Here is an 18391-nt window from a genome sequence, read left to right as displayed (position 1 = left end):
GAATAGAATCAGTGATGGGATTCAAATATGTGAACAACCGGTTCCCTGTGTGGATGTCGCTGTCTGGGCCTGGGCAACAAAAAATTAGCTACCGGTTCTGCCGAAGTGATGCAAACTGGCTGAATCCCACCACTGAATAGAATCCTCCAAATGCACATATTAGGAACACTATTCTTCATTGTGCACAATAACGTTTTATGAAGGATGCAAGAAATTGTTCATTTCCAACTCTTTCCTTTTTTAATTCAGTGGCTTTTATTGTTTTATAAATATATAAAATATAAAGAAAAAGAGAGGGAAAGAAAATATGAGATAGGTACAAGGGAAGAAAGAAAAAAAGCATTGACTTCTGACTCTTTGTAGCACTCTACAATGTAATAACATTCGAGACTCAACTTTTTTACTTTTACACATTAATATATAATTAGCCATTTCTATAATAACAAATCTATCTAATCAGAAAAACCAAAGTCAAAGTTTCATTTTTTTTTTCATCACAAGCACAAAATCTGGAATTGATATCTAAATAAAAGCATAATTAAATATATTCTCCTCTTTGAATAAAATAGTTTAATCATTTCTGCTTTATCTTCCTTGCTGTAGAAATAATATGTATTTCTATTTGCATTTAATAATCTTTATAAACTTTCACCATTTATATTAATCAAATTCACTGTATTCTTTCAGATTCTTTATCTTAAAGGAAAAATACTTTTTTATCATCCATTTTAAAACACTAAACTTTTCTTTAAAAACATTTCTGAAATCAAAACTTTCTAACATGCATACTTTAAAGTTCACTATTAAATTTAGATCACTCCCTCCAAGTTACCCTAACAAAATAATTTTTTTCTTGTATTCATCCTTTTTAAAATTCTAAACTTTTCTTTAAAATAATACATCTTTTTCCTTAAGTTTCTCTTAACACAGATACTGTCAAATACACTTTCAATAATATTTTACAGACTTTAGGAATTAAAGCATTATATATAAAGGAAAAATACATTTTCAGACTTGAGATTAACACAAACCGATAAAAATCCATCCTAATTCCAATCGACTCATTAAGTTTAAGTCACTCCTTCCAGCTCATCTTCATGGAGTGAAGTCTTTTTCTTCTCTGTAATGTTTGTCAAGTAGTTATAAGCTTCTCTTTTTTTTAAGGATTTCTCAACCTTGTTAATGTCCATAAGGAAAAAGTCCCAAACTTGTCCTTTTAAAAGTTACAGATTTTCTTGGAGCTCTTATTTCAGTTGTGTTGGGAAGTTTATATTTAAACCATCATAATAAGAGTTGGTATCAGGTTTATATTCCAAAATTGCAATTGACTCCTCTGCATCGTCAGCTACTTGTGAAACTTGCCTCAGTGGTTTGGTAACTTTCTACACATATTTGCATCTCTGAAGTAGTTTAAGAAGTTTTTTTTTAACATCCTTGGAGCATAGTTGATCTATGAACTGATGGATTTTATTTAAAAAATTCTCAAATACATCTCTAATAATTTGCTCCTCCATCTTCTTAACTCCCTCTGTAGTCAAAGAGTAGCCTTTTTGTAAATCTCTTAAGAATTGCTGGCCAATCAGGGATCATGAAAATCGGAAAGCTTTAGCCACCCATAGCAAAGCAGATCAAACTATAAATTACTAAAAATAATAAAACTAAAATGCAACTTTCTGCCCTTATATGTCTCCATCAACTTAAAAAAAAGATACTCCATACTTCCTTATTTTGGCTTGCCTTAACAACTCTTTCCTTTGAAGTGTACCCAAGGGAATGATTTGGGCATATTTATGATTGACGAATCCACTACCTACTTCATAAAACAATTGTGTTTCTTTTGTGATGTAAAAGAATGCAAAATGGCTGCTACCGACTGTAGATATCTGACAGCTGCTTATTTGGCTACAAAATGGGCAGATGGTTTTTAGAGCTGCAGTATTCTTTAATACCAGTAGCTGGGCTAAGCACCGTCATATATGCATTGGAGAATGGATCGTGATGATCAGAATTAGCTATGAATAATATCTTCCTAAAGAACACAAAAGATGTGCTACTATCTAAAAATGAGTCAAAAGTTGAGAAAAATAAAAGGGAGATTAGGCCAAAGAGAGGCCAAATTCAGATAAAATACAATCTGACAACCAATTAAATGTATATTACATATAAATGTAAGTAATAAGATTCATGCATTACACTACATAAATTACAGCATCATTTATTTTCTGTTTATGGCTTAACATTTGATTTATGATGCAGCATTATGTGGCTTATTTAATAAACCATGCCATAGTGCTGTCTATTCACCCAGCAGCAGAGTTTCTTTAAATGTAATCAAGTTGGTTTCAAATATTAGGTTTTTTTGCAGATGGAATTTGAAATGAGTTTTGATTTTGTGGCATCTTTTTATTTATATTTATAAAAATTACCTTTTTCACTGACAATGTAGTTCATGGATTTTGGTTTTCTTAGGCCTGTCATTATAAATGAGGAGCATAAACTCAGTAGTCACATCATGCCTGCCCACAGTGATGCAATGAGATGACTGATGAGTGGAAACTCCTGCTAAGCAAATGAGTTTATCCATATGTTTTAAAACTTTCTGAAAAGTCAGCCTTTCCCAGGCAGCACCCTCCCAGGCCATTCATCCAAGAGAGCCTTTGGCTGCTTTCTTCAGATGCAGAAGTTGCATCTGAAGGATCCATCTCTGAGGCTCCCTACCCTCAGTTCAACCCCATTCCACCAGCTCTGCAAAGGAGAGGGGGTTATCAAGTCTGCTGTTGAAGACGTTCATAGGGGTCTCCTGAATCTCATTAGATGAGTGGAGTTATCTGTTCAGTCAGCGAATAACAGAATCTGCCCTTATATGTCTCCATCAACTTAAAAAAAAAGAATGTGGAGTTATCTGTTCAGTCAGCGAATAACAGAATCACAGAGTTGGAAGGGACCTTGGAGGTCATCTAGTCCAACCTTCTGCTCAAGCAGGAGACCCTATACCATTTCTGACAAGTGGCTGTCCAGTCTCTTGAAAGCCTCCAGTGATGAAGCACCCACAACTTCTGAAGGCAAGCTGTTCCACGGGTTGATTGTTCTCACTGTCAGAAAATTTCTCCTTATTTCTAGGTTGAATCTCTCCTTGAACAGTTTTCATCCATTGTTTCCTGCCTGGCCTTCGGGTGCTTTGGAAAATAGGTTGTCCTCCTCCTCTCTGTGACAGCCCCTCAAATACTGGAATACTGCTTTTATGTCATTCCAGTCCTTCTCTTCACTAGACTAGCCATGTCCAGGTCCTGCAACTGTTCTTTATATGTTTTACCCTCTGGGCCCCTAATCATCTTTGTTGCTCTTCTCTGCACTCTTTCTAGAATCTCAACATCTTTTATTATAGTGTGGTGACCAAAACTGGATGCAGTATTCCAAGTGTAGTCTGACCAAGGCTTTATAGAGTGCTGCTAGTACTTCATGTGATCGTGATTTTATCCCTCTGTTAATGCAACTGAGGATTGCATTCGGGTTTTTAGCTACTGCCACACATATTGGCTGATGTAAACATACAAGGAATTTGTAATTAACCAAAGGGAGTTACAGTATATAGCCGTAAGCATCATGGTTTATGTGTATCACTATGTGTTATCAATCCATAACAAAAAGACAAATAAATATGAATGCTGTTAAGAAATCACAGCCTAATTGCTCGCATTATAACAGCAAAGAAACAGAGAGGCAATGTTCATCTAATAAATAATTCATTATAAATTATTTCTCCACTCCAGGCATTATTAGCATGATATGCATCGATGAAGTCCTGATTTAGCTGCTTTTCTGAGATATTATAATGAAGTCAATTTCCATTATTTATGTCGTCGTTTCTCACACAAAGTTCTATTCGTGCCTTGTATAATGTCTTACAGGTGCAGCTACCCACCATTAATGAACTAAGTATTTGGCAAAGGCAAACAGGAAATGGCAAAGAGCAGCTGCACAGCTCAGTCAAGTTTTTTCGACTGTCTGTTAAATTATCTTCCCATTTTAGATGCCTCTTTGGTCCGACTGATTCTTTTTTTTATTCTGACTTTTATTGTTTTATCCAAGTTATAAAATATAAAGGAAAATAGAAATAGGAAGGAAGGGGAAGGAGAAAAGATGGGGAGAGAAAATATGGGGTACTATGGAAAGAAGAAAATATTGTTGACTTTCAGCTCTTTGTAGCACAATACAAAATAACATTACAGCCTCAGTTTTTTACTTGTACGTATTAGTATATAACTAGCCATTTCTATAACAACAAATCTAATTGGCAAAACCAAAGTCAAAGTTTCATTTTTTTCCCTCCCAAGCACAAAATCCAGAAGTGATTTCCAAATAAAAGATATAATTTAATATATTTTCCTCTTTGAATAAAGCAGTTTAACCATTTCTGTTTTTTTTCCTTGCTGTGCAAATAATATATATTTCTGTTTGCACTTAATAATCTTAATAAACTATTGCCATTTATATTAACAAAATTCATTGTGTTCTTTCAGATTCTTTAACCCTAAAGGGAAAAATACTTTTGTAGTCTATTTTAAAACATTAAACTTTTCTTTAAAAACATTTCTAAGATCAAAAAGTTCTACTACATCTTTTTTTAACATCCTCTTAACATGCATACTTTAAAGTTCACTTTTAATTTGACCAATAAAGTTCCAACTAACTTCAATTAATTCATTAAATTTAAATCACTCCATGTTACCCTCATAAAATAATTTTTTTCTTTTTGTATACATCCTTTTTGAAACTCTAAACTTTTCTTTAAGTTAATAATTTTTTCTTTAATTTTCTCTTAACATAGATATTTTCAGTAATATTTTACAAGCTTTAAGATTTACTTAAGCATTACATATAAAGGGAAAAATGCATTTTCAGATCCACTTTACATTAAAACTTTCTTTTAATTACAAATACAATAAAGTCCATCCTAATGCTAATTCACTCATTAAGTTTAGTCACTCCTTCCAGCTTATCTTCATGAAATAAAATCTTTTTATTCTCTTGAATATTTATCAAGTAATTATACATTTCTCTTTTTCTCAAAGATTTCTCAACCTTGTTAGTGTCCATGAAGAAAAAGTCCCATGCTTGTCCTGTTGAAAGTTGCAGATTTTTTGGGGAAATCTTCTTTCAATTGTGTTGGGAGGTTTATATTAAAACCATCATAATAAAGATTGGTGCCAGGTTTATATTCCAAAATTGCAATTGACTCCTCTACATTGTCAGCTACTTGTGAAATTGCCTTGGTGGTTTGGTAACTTTCTACATATTTGCATCTCTGAAATAGCTTGAGTAGTTTAATATCCTTGGAGCATAGCTGGTCCATAAACTGACCAGAAAGGAGCTGATGTAGTTCCCATCTTCAAAAAAGAAAAAAATATGAATCCGGAAAACTACAGACTTATCAGCCTGACATCAATGCCTATAAAGATTCTGAAAAAGATAATCAAGCAATGAATCTGGGAATACCTAGAGGCAAACAAAATCATAACCAAAACCCATCATGGGTTTGTCTTGCGATGATAAATCTTAGTACATTCTTTGACAAAATTAGTGGACCAGAGAAATGCTGTGGATATATTTTACTTGGATTTCAGTAAGGCATTTGATAAAGTAGACCATAACTTACTACTTGATAAGGTAGAAAAATGTGAGTTAGACAGCATCACACCACATGGATTCGTAACTGGCTGACCAACTGCACTTAACATGTAGTCCTCAATGGATCTGTATCTACATGGAGGGAAATATGCAGCAGAGTACCTCAAGACTCTTCAATATCTTCATCAATGATTTAGATGAGAGAATAGATGTGGAATTCATGAAATTTGCAAATGACAACAAGCTAGCAGGAATAGTCAGCACCCCACAAGATACGCTTAAGATACAGAAAGACCTTGACAGACTTGAACATTGGGCCCTTGGGTCCTTTCTAACAAAATGAAATTCAGTAGTGAGAAAGTAAGATTTTACATTTAGGCAAGAAAAACCAAATGCACAAGTATAGTATAGGCAGTGCCTGGCTCAATAGTAGTAATTGTGAGAGAGATCTCGGAATCCTAGTGGACAATCACTTAAATATGAGCCAAATGTATGCTGCAGTTGCCAAAAAAGCCAATGCAGTCCTAGGCACCAATAATAGAGGGATAGAATCAAGATCATGTAAAGTGTTAATACCATGTTATAATGCCTTGGTAAGACCACACTTGGAATATTGCATCCAGTTTTGGTTGCCACACTATAAAAAAAATGTTGAGATTCTATAAAGAGTGCAGAGAAGAGCAACAAAGATGATTAGGGGACTGGAGACTAAAACATATAAAGAATAGTTGCTGGAATTGGATATGTCTAGTCTAATAAAAAGAAGGATTAGGGATGCCATGAAGACAGCACAAGAAGCAATGGATGGAAAAATAGTTAAGGAGAGAAGCAACCTAGAAGTAACAAGAAATTTCATGACAAAACAATTAATCAGTGAAACAACTTGCCTCCAGAAGTTGTGAATGCTCCAACACTGGAAGTTTTTAAGAAAACAACAAGTTGTCTGAAATGGCATAGGGTTTCCTGCCTCAGAAGAGGTTGCACTAGAAGACTTCCAAGTTTCCTTCAAACTCTGTTATTCTGTAATTGTGTGATTCTGTTGTTGTTAAGGATATATTCTGAACAGTTTTCTAAGATGTTGACAGCTTTTCATTCAAAGTTGTTTGTGGACCACAATAAAATACATGGGAAAATCCCATTGCCAATGAAAATGAATTTAGAGTTCTGGTTCAGATTCGGGTTAGAATTAGGTCTACATGGAGTCATGCCCAAAAACTAATACTAGAGATAAATTCTTGGAGGTTTTCTAGGTAAAGCACAATTGAAAATACAAAGGAAAATCCTATTTCCAATGAAAATGAATCTAGGATTAGGGTAAGGCATACTTGTAGTCCTGAATGAAAACTATTGTTAGGAATATAGTCTTAGCTGTTTTCAAACAATAGTGTCATTGACAGCTTTTCATTTGACGGTTTTTGTAGAAGACAGTAAAATACATGGGAAGATCCAATTGCCAATGAAAATGAATCTAGGGTTAGAGTTAGGATTAGGGTTACATCTGCTGGGAATCATGGCCAAAAACCAATGCTAGGCATAGATTCTTAGAGGTTTTCTAAGTAAAACACCATTGAGCTTTTGGAGACCGCATTAAAAATTCCATTGTCAATCAAAATGGTTTTTGTAGAAGACAGTAAAATACATGGGAAGATCCAATTGCCAATCAAAATGAATCTAGGGTTAGGGTTAGGTAAACTTAGAGTCATGGCCAAAACTTTTTGTTAAGTATATATTCTTAGCCATTTTCTAAGCACTGAAACCTTTTCATTTGGAGTTCTTTGTGAACCACAGTAAAATACATGGGAAAATCCCAATGCCAATGAAAATGAATCTAGGGTTAGGATTACCTCTGCTTGGGGTCAAGACTGAAAATTTTTGTTGGGGATATATTCTTAGCCACTTTCTAAGGATAGAGGCATTGAAAGCTTTTCATTTGGAGTTCTTTGTGGGCCACAGTAAAATACATGGGAAAATCCCTTTGATAATGAAAATGAACCTGGGGTTAGAGTTAAGGTTGAGGTTAGATTCAGTCTACTTGGAGTCATGGCCAAAAACTAACACTCTGGATATATTTTTATAGGTTTTCTAAGGAAATTTATGGTAATAGCTTTTCCTTCTTGTTTGTGAACCCGAGCAAAGTATATGGGAAAATCCCTTTGCCAATGGAGATGAATGTTGCATTAGTGTTAGGGATACTTGGCGTCTAGACTGAAAAGTAATACTTGGGATAGATTTTTAGATGATTTCTAGGTAAAGTGACAGTGACAGCTTTTTGTTCAGAGTTGTTTGTGGACCATAGTGAAATACATGTTAAAATCCCATTGCCAATGAAAAGGAAACTTGGGTTAAGGTTAGGATTAGGGTTATTTCTACTTTTAGTATGGTCTGAAAACTAATGCTATGGATAGATTCTTAGAGGTTTTCTAATGAAAGCAACAGTTCTGTGTTTTCTAAGGAAAATGAGTGTTACAACTTTTGTATCTTGTTTATAGTCATTTTTAGGATCTCATGTGTAGAGCTGAAAGGAAGTTGATAAATTAAGACCTAAGGAAAGGTCCATATTTTCAGCCTGCATCAGCATAATCGCTTTTAGAGAAAGAGAGATTATGAGGTATGCTACTCTGTATGACTTTATTTAAAGAGATGAAGCTATCTCAGTTGTCTCATGTCTATCTTGAATTAGGAATTGTCAAAAGTAATTTGTTTCTATGTTACTTTACTCTTGCTAGTCCCATCTATTTCATTTTGATCAGTATTGTTTTCCAAAAATCATGAAAAAGCAGACATTATTTTCCCATGAAAAACAGAATTCTGTACACACTTTATTAGACAAAGTCATATTAATTGTAACCTAATGTCTACACTTTTATAAATATCTTGATATATTCTTTGAGGATTCTACTACAAAATCTATAAAAATGCCAAAACGTAGTTTTGGATAATCTATGGTTTTCCAAATGTTGTAGGATTACAGTTTCTATTATACTTGATCATGTAGGCTAGGATTAATTGGATCTGCGGTCCAGATATGGCTACAAAGTTATCATCCCCCCTCCCAGCATTAGTTTATCTCTCAATTCTGTGACTGCTATTATTTAAAAAAATCCATGAAAATGCAGGTTATAACATTATAATTACATATATTCTAGCAATAGCACTTAGATTTATATACCACTTCACAGTGCTTTACTACCCTCTTTAAGCATTTTACAGATTCAGCACATTGCCCCAACAATCTGGGTCCTCGTTTTACCTATCTCAGAAGAATGGAAAGCTGAGTCAACCTTGAGCTGGTCAGGATCGAACTCCTGGCAATGAGTAGAATTAGCCTCCAATACTGCATTCTAACCACTGTGCCACCACAGCATAAGTTAAATAGTTGTTTTGTCTAAAAGCAGCAGGAGGTTAAGCCTATCAGGTACTTACTATATATCTGGAAGAAAATCTAAATAATTATAAAAAGTAATGCCATACAGTACAGCATATAGAGACTGTCAGGAACAATAATCAAAACCAAAATTCTAAAGCTTTCTATATGAACAAAGGCCACTGAGGAGAGTTGGACTTATTTCCAGGAAAACATGTTCAATTACAGCTTTAAGGTAATGCAATTAACTGCAAACTTGCCACAGATTCAAGATACACATATTGCTATTATTGAATGATTTTTCATTCTTTCTTACCAAATAAATGTGTTTGTTTATTTAATAGTAAATATAGTATATGTGACCAGAAAGGAAACAATTGTAGACCTACACAAAGGCATGTGCAATTCACAATCTCTGCCAAGATCTATCTCCATTTCCAGGAACAAGCTGGGTCACCATTGGTCAGCTTCCATAAACCATTATGAAGATTCTTCTGCAAAACATCACTAAACTAAATTATTTATGGAACAGAAAGCCATGTTGTTATTCACTGCACTGAACATTTCGTGATACCAACATGGTTTGATTTTGGAACCTAAGCATTTGAAGAGCATTTTTTAAAATTGTAAATTATTTTTTTTGGGGGGGGATTGCATAATTCAGAACCACCTCTATTATTAGGCAGGGTGAGGCAGCTGCTTCAGGATACAAATAAATGAAAATGTTTATGTTACAAGATCTTCACCTATCAAAATAAGCAACCAATTAAGAAGGCTTTAGAAAAAGATTACAAAAATTAATGAAAGACAAATATACCACCTTCTAAAAGTAAAGGCTTTGTGCTATCTACAAAGTCATACAAACTTGCATCTGGAATTAAGAACAAGCAGCTTCATGTCTTGCTTGAGGGTTCCAAAGGCATCTGGTTTCTCCTAGTATAAATTCAGTACACCAGGGGAAGGCAACCTTGGCTCTTTTATGACTTGTGGACTTCAACTCCCAGAATTCCTGGCTCAGGAATTCTGGGAGTTGAAGTCCACAAGTCATAAAAGAGCCAAGGTTGCCTACCCCTGCAATACACCTTTGACCTGACCCACTAGAGCTCTTGTTCTAGTTTCACAAAACTAGTGTTTTGTTTAACTGGTCCTGAAGTTGTATGGATTGCCTCCATTCGAATAGTGTCAAGTCCATCCTCATATGAGTACTGTATTTGTCTAATTTGAGGAACTGAAATATAGTATCTGCCCATCAAGAACTTAATTTACCTGAGTGCTGATCACCATTTCATAGTGAACCTGAAGAGTGAGGGAAGGGGAATGCAAAGTAACAAGATGCATGCATAGGGGAGATACATGGATAGAGGAAAGAGGACATTGTTGAATGGATAGTGAGTAGGTCATTGAGGGGACGTGTGAGGCTGATCAGATGGCCCAGCAATGATTTAACAAGGACATTTCTACTGTACTTCCACTTGATAGCATGGTAGCCATGATTTCTATATTTCTACTATAATTTCAGCTCTCCTGATCGCACAACAGAACAACATTATCAACTTACCAGTTGCTGATTTACAGGCCATGGGAATTGTTTTATCATCAATACCCATTCTGTATCTAAGGCTCTTTCCATTTCAGTGAATGGAGCAATTGACCATTAGAGAAAGCCATTTGAAGCATTGGAATAGAAAAATATTTCGCAAAATATATTGAACTAAAAATTGCTTTGTGTGGTGACCTTCTTGTTCCTTCCGTTCTCCACACTTCCAATTATCAACATTCCCTCTTAGCATCTGGATTTTTTACTTAAAATGTGAGTTGACTTTTCTTGTATTTAATACCAGCCTAGTTCAATTATTTCTCAGCTTTATTACCACAGAGTAAACTGAAGTCTTGCAGGGAACATAATGAATTCACACTCAATTCAAACAAATCTAATTTAACATAACATTTTAAGAACAGCTTTATTTAGAATATTTATAATGCACATGCTGAACATTCTTATTGTGTTCCACAAAAGCAAAAGGGAAAAGTCTTCTCCCAGCAGCTCACTCTGTTTCAAATGAGAAATTGACTTTAGCTCTACTACTTTGCATAACATTATCATTCTAGCACAAGACTGTTTGAACCCTTAAGCTTCAGTGCCTAAGGATTTTTTAACTAAACGGATGGATGGATGGATGGATGGATGGATGGATGGATGGATGGATGTGTGACTCTATGTGAAATGTTTGTATAGTTTGAATTTATAATTGTTGATATGTTGGGATAAGAGATCTATCTTGGGGTCAGAAACAGAGGACTGACAGGTACCATAGTGTCCATCATAATTCTAAATGCTGCCTTCCCATCTTAATGTAGGATAACAATTTAAGCAAAATTTAAATGGTTGAAATCTTTCCAATGTTTATGAACTTTGGGAGATTTTGAATGAAAGCACCAAAGCTCATTTAATGGCTATTTCAGGATATTTCAGGATTCTTTCCTAAGATTTTTTCAGGTTTTAATGTTTTTGCAAGGGATTCTGAAAAATTTTGGAAAGCTTAGTTTGAACATATTCATATCTGTCTGAAAATAGCTGTGTTTGCTTAAAGTATGATTTTAAAAAGCCACACACATCATCAACATACAGAATGTTTAATGATTGCCTCTTCTGAAGCTTTGCATTCATGTAGTAAAATATTCTGATGTAATGTGAAATTATGATGATAAATTATTCACAGGAAAAAGAATATAGATACTGATTTAGGGTCCACAAACTGAAAAATAGAATGTTTTCTTTCTTCAGTTTTAGACATTTTTGAAAAGTTTCCCATCTTGATTCCATAACATGTTGCAAATCTGGGAGCTAAAGAGCCTGCCTCTTTTAAATTTTATTTTAGGAATGTATTATTTTAATATTCTCCCTTGTTATGCTATGGAATGCAAGAAGGTTTACTTCGGTTGCTTTCTAGTTAGTGCCAGACAAAAAGATAGTGACCTCCAGGGAATTTGTACTAATGACAAGTTGTAGTTTGTTCAGTGTGAGTGACCTTCAAGTAAGTACGGAGAGAATTGAATGATTTACTGGCCAACATGTCATTGATATAGTACCTCTGTATGTATCTTAGTATCTTATTTCTAACAATGACATGCTCTGAGTTTGGCACAGGAAGTATATCTAAATATAACTGCTTTTAGAACATCATATTTTCAGTTGTTCACTTATGAAAGTTGAAAAGCCTGCAGAGTTGTAAGAAGTATCTAGTAAATTATCATTTAATAAATCTATCTGTTGAGATCTAATTATATGATTGCCAACTGTAACATCATAAAATATAGAATGTGTGCTGAGATGGGGTGTGCTTACCTGCCTTGTGTCTGCCTTTGTGTCTGTGTGTATGAAGGCTTATCATCATCCCTTTCGTGTACCCTTTCTATTTCATTCTAATCATATATTATATATACTTCTTCCTTACAGATGGGCCCTTTGAGCCTTACAGGTAAATATACGTAATTTTTCCATGTAGGTATCAAACACACTTTTCAAAAATGTTTCAGATGGGAAACAGAACAACTGATACAAGAGTAATTCTGGCCTCAGCTGTTCATGCTATGAGAACATGAATGCCAGAGGGATGTGGAGTTTGAGGATGTTACACATGTTGTCGCCTCTAAAAGAATGCAAAATTGTGACTCTCTGTGTTATTTATACTGCCGTGAGGACATCAAACGTGTTAAGCTCCCAATGCTGAAAAGAGCAAAATGGCATTTTACAGTGAGTCTTGTTTATTCTAAATGTGTTCGTGGTGGTGTTTTTGCTTGCTTACCTATTAGTAGATAAATGGGGCTTAGCAAAAGTAGTGTACACATGCTTTATAACTTAGAATTCTTATGTCTCTCCCAATCTCTGGAATGCAACGCCTGTTGAGTTTTATTAAAGAGGAACAGAGAGACATGTAGCAGGGGGCTAAAGCCAAGATGGGAATACAAAACTGTAAATCAAAGTTGACTAGAACTAGATAAAAGGACCTGTGTTTGGCAAACAGATGAATGATTTGGAATTCTGCTGCATGGCATATATTTTTACTTGCTTTCACTGAGACTTGTAAGTTTACTCTCATGCAAATAAAATGAAATTATGTTGTGCTGCCTTAAAACTTATATTGTTAAGTAAATGGAGGCTTTTATAAAAATATTTTTTAGTATCTTGGAGTTTTCTGTAAGGGGCATTTTTCTCTCCCTGCAATAACCTTGCCCTTGTAATCTGTGAATGTCACTTACAACATGTGCTCTGAGGATAAATGTCACATCAAGTTACATGAACATAATATAGGATTATTTGGGAAATGTTAAGTCTTTCCTCCATCCTGGAGAGGAGATGTATAAATTAATGTAATGCAGTTAGCCAATTAGCATGTTTAAAACACATTTTTAACCTTGTAGAATTGGAAGACTTCCTACTGGAAAAATAATAGATTGGATTGTTCTACTATATATTATATCTGAGTGGGTTTCATTTAAATGAATGATTATCTGGCTAGAAATTCCCCCCCATCAATCAATTTCTAATTAGTGGGAATATAATATTATCCAAATGAGCGAAAATGCAGCAGAACTAAATTTGCTGCAAGAGACAACATGAAAAGTATGTGATTAGAAATCAAATCTAAGCCTATTTTATCATATACTTATTATATTGACCTAGAAGGGATTTTTTTTTCTTCCATGTCCAACTCAGAGTTTGCATGGAGAACTTCCAGCAGTTTTCTTGTGAAGGTTTTAGTTTGCCATCGCCTCCTTCCTAAGGCTGAGAGAATCTCTCTGTCCCTTCCCAGACAAGTTGCAATCTGATTTTTGTCCCTCCAAGTCTTTATGGCTAAGTTGTTGGTCTCTCTTGTCTCTAATATCTCTGCAGACTGTGGTTGATTATTTATGCATTTATATATGTATTCAGGTTTAGTCCTACTGAGTGTCGGGTGGATAGACATGTAGGGCCACAATATAGCCCTTATCATTTTGAATGCTCATCTTGTTTATTGCTTTGAAATTAGACTGAAAGTGGAATAAGATAAACAAAGCAATCACTTCCAGAGGTTAGAGCTGAAACAGGAGACAAAGTAATGGGACAGATGGAATGAATAATTTATTCTTATGTTACAAAGGACCACTTTCTTTTTTTTTTATTAAAAGTTTTTATAATATATAACCCAAAACCCTCCCACCCCTCCCTCCTCCCCCACTTCCCAGAGCTGATTACAGGGTTACAAATAAAAATCGTAATCTAAATAACATTACCCAACTCTACTAACAATCAAATCCATAACATACTTTAACTCCTTTTTCAAAACAAATATTAACAAATTAAAAATATAAATTCAATCATATTAAACTATTAACAATAAACTAAAGTCTACTCATAAGCAAGATAATACTTTTCAGTCTCATATTTCTTTTGAATATAATCAATCCATCTTCTCCAGACCGAAATGTATTTTTCTTGTGAATGGTCTTTCAAATAAGCAGAAATTTTTGCCATTCCTGCTAAGTTAGACACCTTAAGTATCCATTCTTCCATAGTAGGCAAAGAATTTTTCTTCCAATTTTGCCCCACCAATAATCTTGCAGCTGTTATAAGATTCAACATCAAATTAATTTCTTTAACATCAAGATCAACCGTAATACCCAACAAAAATAATTGTGGCATAAACTTTATCTTTTTCTTAAAAATCTTTTGAATATTCCACCAAATTTTAATCCAAAAAGCTTTTATATCTCTACAAGTCCACCAAATATGAAAATAAGTTGCATCTGAGCTTCCACATCTCCAACATTTGGGCTGTAAATTAGGATACATGCGGAACAACTTTTGGGGATCCAAATGCCATCTATAAAACATTTTATAAAAATTTTCTCTTAAGTTTTGCGCTTGAGTAAATTTTACATTTCTCACCCAAATTATTTCCCATGTATCCAATAAAATTGGTTCTTGAATATTTTGAGCCCATTTAACCATACAATCTTTAACTAACTCCGTTTCAGAATCTAATTCTATTAAAACATTATAAATTCTCTTTATTTGGGCTCGAGTTTGATATTTAATCTGTTTTACCAAATTCGCATCCTCTAAATAATTCCAACCTTTTGATCTAGAGTCCACCTCCCTAACAATTGATTATACTGAAATCAAGAGTATACAATATTTTCTTGCTTCAGCTCAGTTAAAGACTTTAGTTTCCAATCCTTCCCTACCAAACTAAGTAATTCCTTATAAGAAACCCTATCCAAATTCACACCCCTAGATATTCCCTCTGTCGCGTGTCCAGGAATTCCCCAAATTGAAATTTTATAATTTAACCTATAATAATACTTCTTCCAGACATGCAACAAAGCGCTTCTCAAGATATTGGATTTAAAAACCTGGTCCACTTTTTATCATAAATTAGATAAGCATGCCATCCATATACTAAATCCCATCCCTCAAGAGAAAGGATATTTTTATTTGTTAAATTAAGCCAATCACTAATCAGCGTTAAAGCCGCTGCATCATAATACAGTTTTAAATTAGGCGCCTTAAGTCCTCCTCTTTCCCATACATCTTGTATAATCTTAAACTTAACTCTTGGTTTCTTCCCCGCCCATATAAACTTATTAATCTCCTTCTGCCATTCCTCCACGTTAACATCTTTTTTCAAAATAGGTATCATTTGAAACAAAAAAAGAAACTTTGGAAGAATATTCATTTTAACTGCTGAGATTCTTCCCAGCAAAGATAACTGTAATTTTTTCCAATCATTTAAATCCTTTTGAACTTTTGCCCCTAATGTCTCATAATTATTTTTATACAATTTAACATTAGAAGCTGTAATATATACTCCTAAATATTTAACCTTTCTCACTATTTCAAAACCTGTTAATTTAGCCAAAATATTCTTTTCCTTCATAGACATATTTTTCGGTAATATTTTAGTCTTAGTATTATTTACCTTAAAGCCAGAAACCTTACCATACTGAGTTAAAATTTCTACCAAATCCCTAACCGAATCTGTCGGTTGAGATAATGTCACAACCAAATCATCCGGAAAAGCTCTCAGCTTATAATCATTCTTATTTATTTTTATTCCCTTAATTCTAGATGATTCTTGAATTTTAATAAGTAATATCTCCATAGTTAAAACAAATAACAATGGGGATAAGGGACATCCCTGTCTTGTACCCTTTTCAATTTTAAACTCTTCTGTTAAACCTCCATTAACTATAATTTGTGCAGATTGTTGTTGATATTGATATCAGTATTGCATTCACTGATATTGTTGTTGCCTTAAGAGCATACAAAAATTTATAAACATTGGAATTTCCAGTTATGCTATAATCCTGACACTGATGTGAACCATTTTAGTTTCTCTGACCCCCCCACCCCAATATTCTGTGGTACATTTGCTGAGAAAAGAAGGCACTATTGAAAATAAGCAAATGAGCGGGAGATACAAATCCTGTGGAAATCTTTGAAAAGTATCCTTGGCCAGGGGCTGTCTCAATCTTAAACTTTTTCCATCAACCCTAAACAGGGCTTCCAACTCTTTTCCTCCTTCCTTCCTTCCTTCCTTCCTTCCTTCCTTCCTTCCTTCCTTCCTTCCTTCCTTCCTTTTCTTTCTTCTTTTCTTCATTCCTTCCTTCCTCCCTCCCTCCCTCCCTCCCTCTCTTCCTTCTTTTCCTTGACCAATCATTCCTTCCCCTTCTTCATATCTGTTTGGTTTCCTTTTCCCTTTCTCTTCCTTTTCCATTCCTGCTCTGCCTATTCTGTTCCCTTACTCCAGCACCAATGTATTTTCTTTTTAATTGCTATTTCCCTGAAGCAGGAAGAGGAATGTGTTTGTGAATATTTGCACATTCTGTATGTGTGTGTGTGTATAGGAGAGATTGATTGATATAAACAGAGGAGAGATCAATTAGTTTACAGGCAATTAATCATCAGTAATTATAAGGCTGTTCATGCTTCAGAAATGAACTGGTGAAAGGGCTTCAAACCCTGGCACAAGCACGGCACCTCTCTGTTATTCATTAAAACAACCTGAATTTTTTCAGATTTCCAAGGAGGTAAAAAGACTGAAAAACAAGTCCCTTTGCTTTGAGAGTTGCATTAATCTTAATGAATGAGTTCTTTAAAATGTAAAACAGATTCTGAATGTACGAACATTCCTAGTAATTATTAATTCTGCTAATATTTACTTTCTGTCTAAGCCCTGCCCTATTTTGGACAATGGCTTCTGACAGATAGCTCTGGACAAATTGATATCTGCATATATGAAATCTATGGGTTTCTGGGAAATGTAGTTGGAAGGCGCAGTGGCACTGAAGTGGCCACAATTTTGGCAAATTTCATTCCACTGGATTAATGGGTTCTGTCATTCTGTGAGTTAATCCATTACAGATACCTTGATTCAAAAATTGTTGCCCTACATGATGCACCGTTTTGCCAGTTAAAGGCTAAGAGACACAAAAGTCTTTATATACACATAGACACACACACCTACGCACATACACTCAACCATTTAACAACTCATGCTTTAAATTTGTGTACCAAGCAATTCACACAAAGAGTGATTTAATAGGCAGCAAATGGAGACATTTTGGAAACTCTTTTTTTTTTTTTTTATTGAAAGTTTTATAAATTTTACAAAAAGACAAAAACAATACAAAACAAAAGACAACATATACAAAAAAAACTAAACATTACATATATAAAAACCCCCCCCCATCCCCCACCCCTCACAAAAACCCTCCCTTCCCCCCCCCCTGAGCTTCCCAGAGCAGAATATAGGCTTAATTAAAAATTAAGAAATAAAAATAAAAAATTAAATTAAAAAATTTATATTATATATATATATAAAAAATATCTATATATATATATAAAAATAAAACTTATAAAAAAGCTATGTGATATTTTTGTATACCCAATCTAAATTGTATAAATTTTATCCATTTGTCCCAAACAGCAAGAAACTTCTCTTGCGTTTGTTGCTTTAAGAAAGCCGAAATCTTTGCCATTTCCGCCAGATAAGCTACTTTAAGAAACCATTCCTGCAATGTAGGCAAAGATTCCTTCTTCCAATATTGTCCTACTAACAGCCTAGCGGCTGTAATCAAATTTAACATCAATACAACCTCCTTTGTATCACAATCTGTAACAATGCCTAACAAAAATAATTGCGGAGTAAATTTTACCCTCCTTCTAAAAATTCTCTGGATATTCCACCATATTTTGATCCAAAATGCTTTTATCTCTCTGCATGACCACCAAATATGATAATAGGAAGCATCCTTATAACCACATCTCCAACATTTGGGTTGCACGTCAGGGTACATAAGAGACATTTTTTGTGGATCAAGGTGCCATCTATAAAACATTTTATAAAAATTCTC

The 18391-nt window shown here is 34.3% G+C and overlaps 1 protein-coding gene across 9 annotated transcripts in view; it reads left to right on the top strand.

The window, feature by feature from the left end:
• The window catches only part of B3GALT1 (beta-1,3-galactosyltransferase 1), a 403097-nt gene that overhangs the window by 340417 nt on the left and 44289 nt on the right, over positions 1-18391 (top strand). For 2 of the 9 annotated variants that reach the window (XM_039365435.1, XM_039365434.1), the window contains exon 1: positions 12221-12746. The exons of 6 other annotated variants lie outside the window; for them this stretch is intronic. The gene's annotated coding sequence lies outside the window, so the exon portion shown is untranslated. Of the gene's footprint in view, positions 1-12220; positions 12747-18391 lie in introns of those variants that run through there. One more of the 9 variants, XM_039365437.1, reaches the window with a different exon arrangement.

This window comes from Crotalus tigris, unplaced genomic scaffold (assembly GCF_016545835.1).
Source record: "Crotalus tigris isolate CLP2741 ecotype Arizona unplaced genomic scaffold, ASM1654583v1 scf7180000020074.1721668, whole genome shotgun sequence".
Classification (NCBI taxonomy): domain Eukaryota; kingdom Metazoa; phylum Chordata; class Lepidosauria; order Squamata; family Viperidae; genus Crotalus; species Crotalus tigris.
This window is presented reverse-complemented; position numbering and strand designations above follow the sequence as displayed.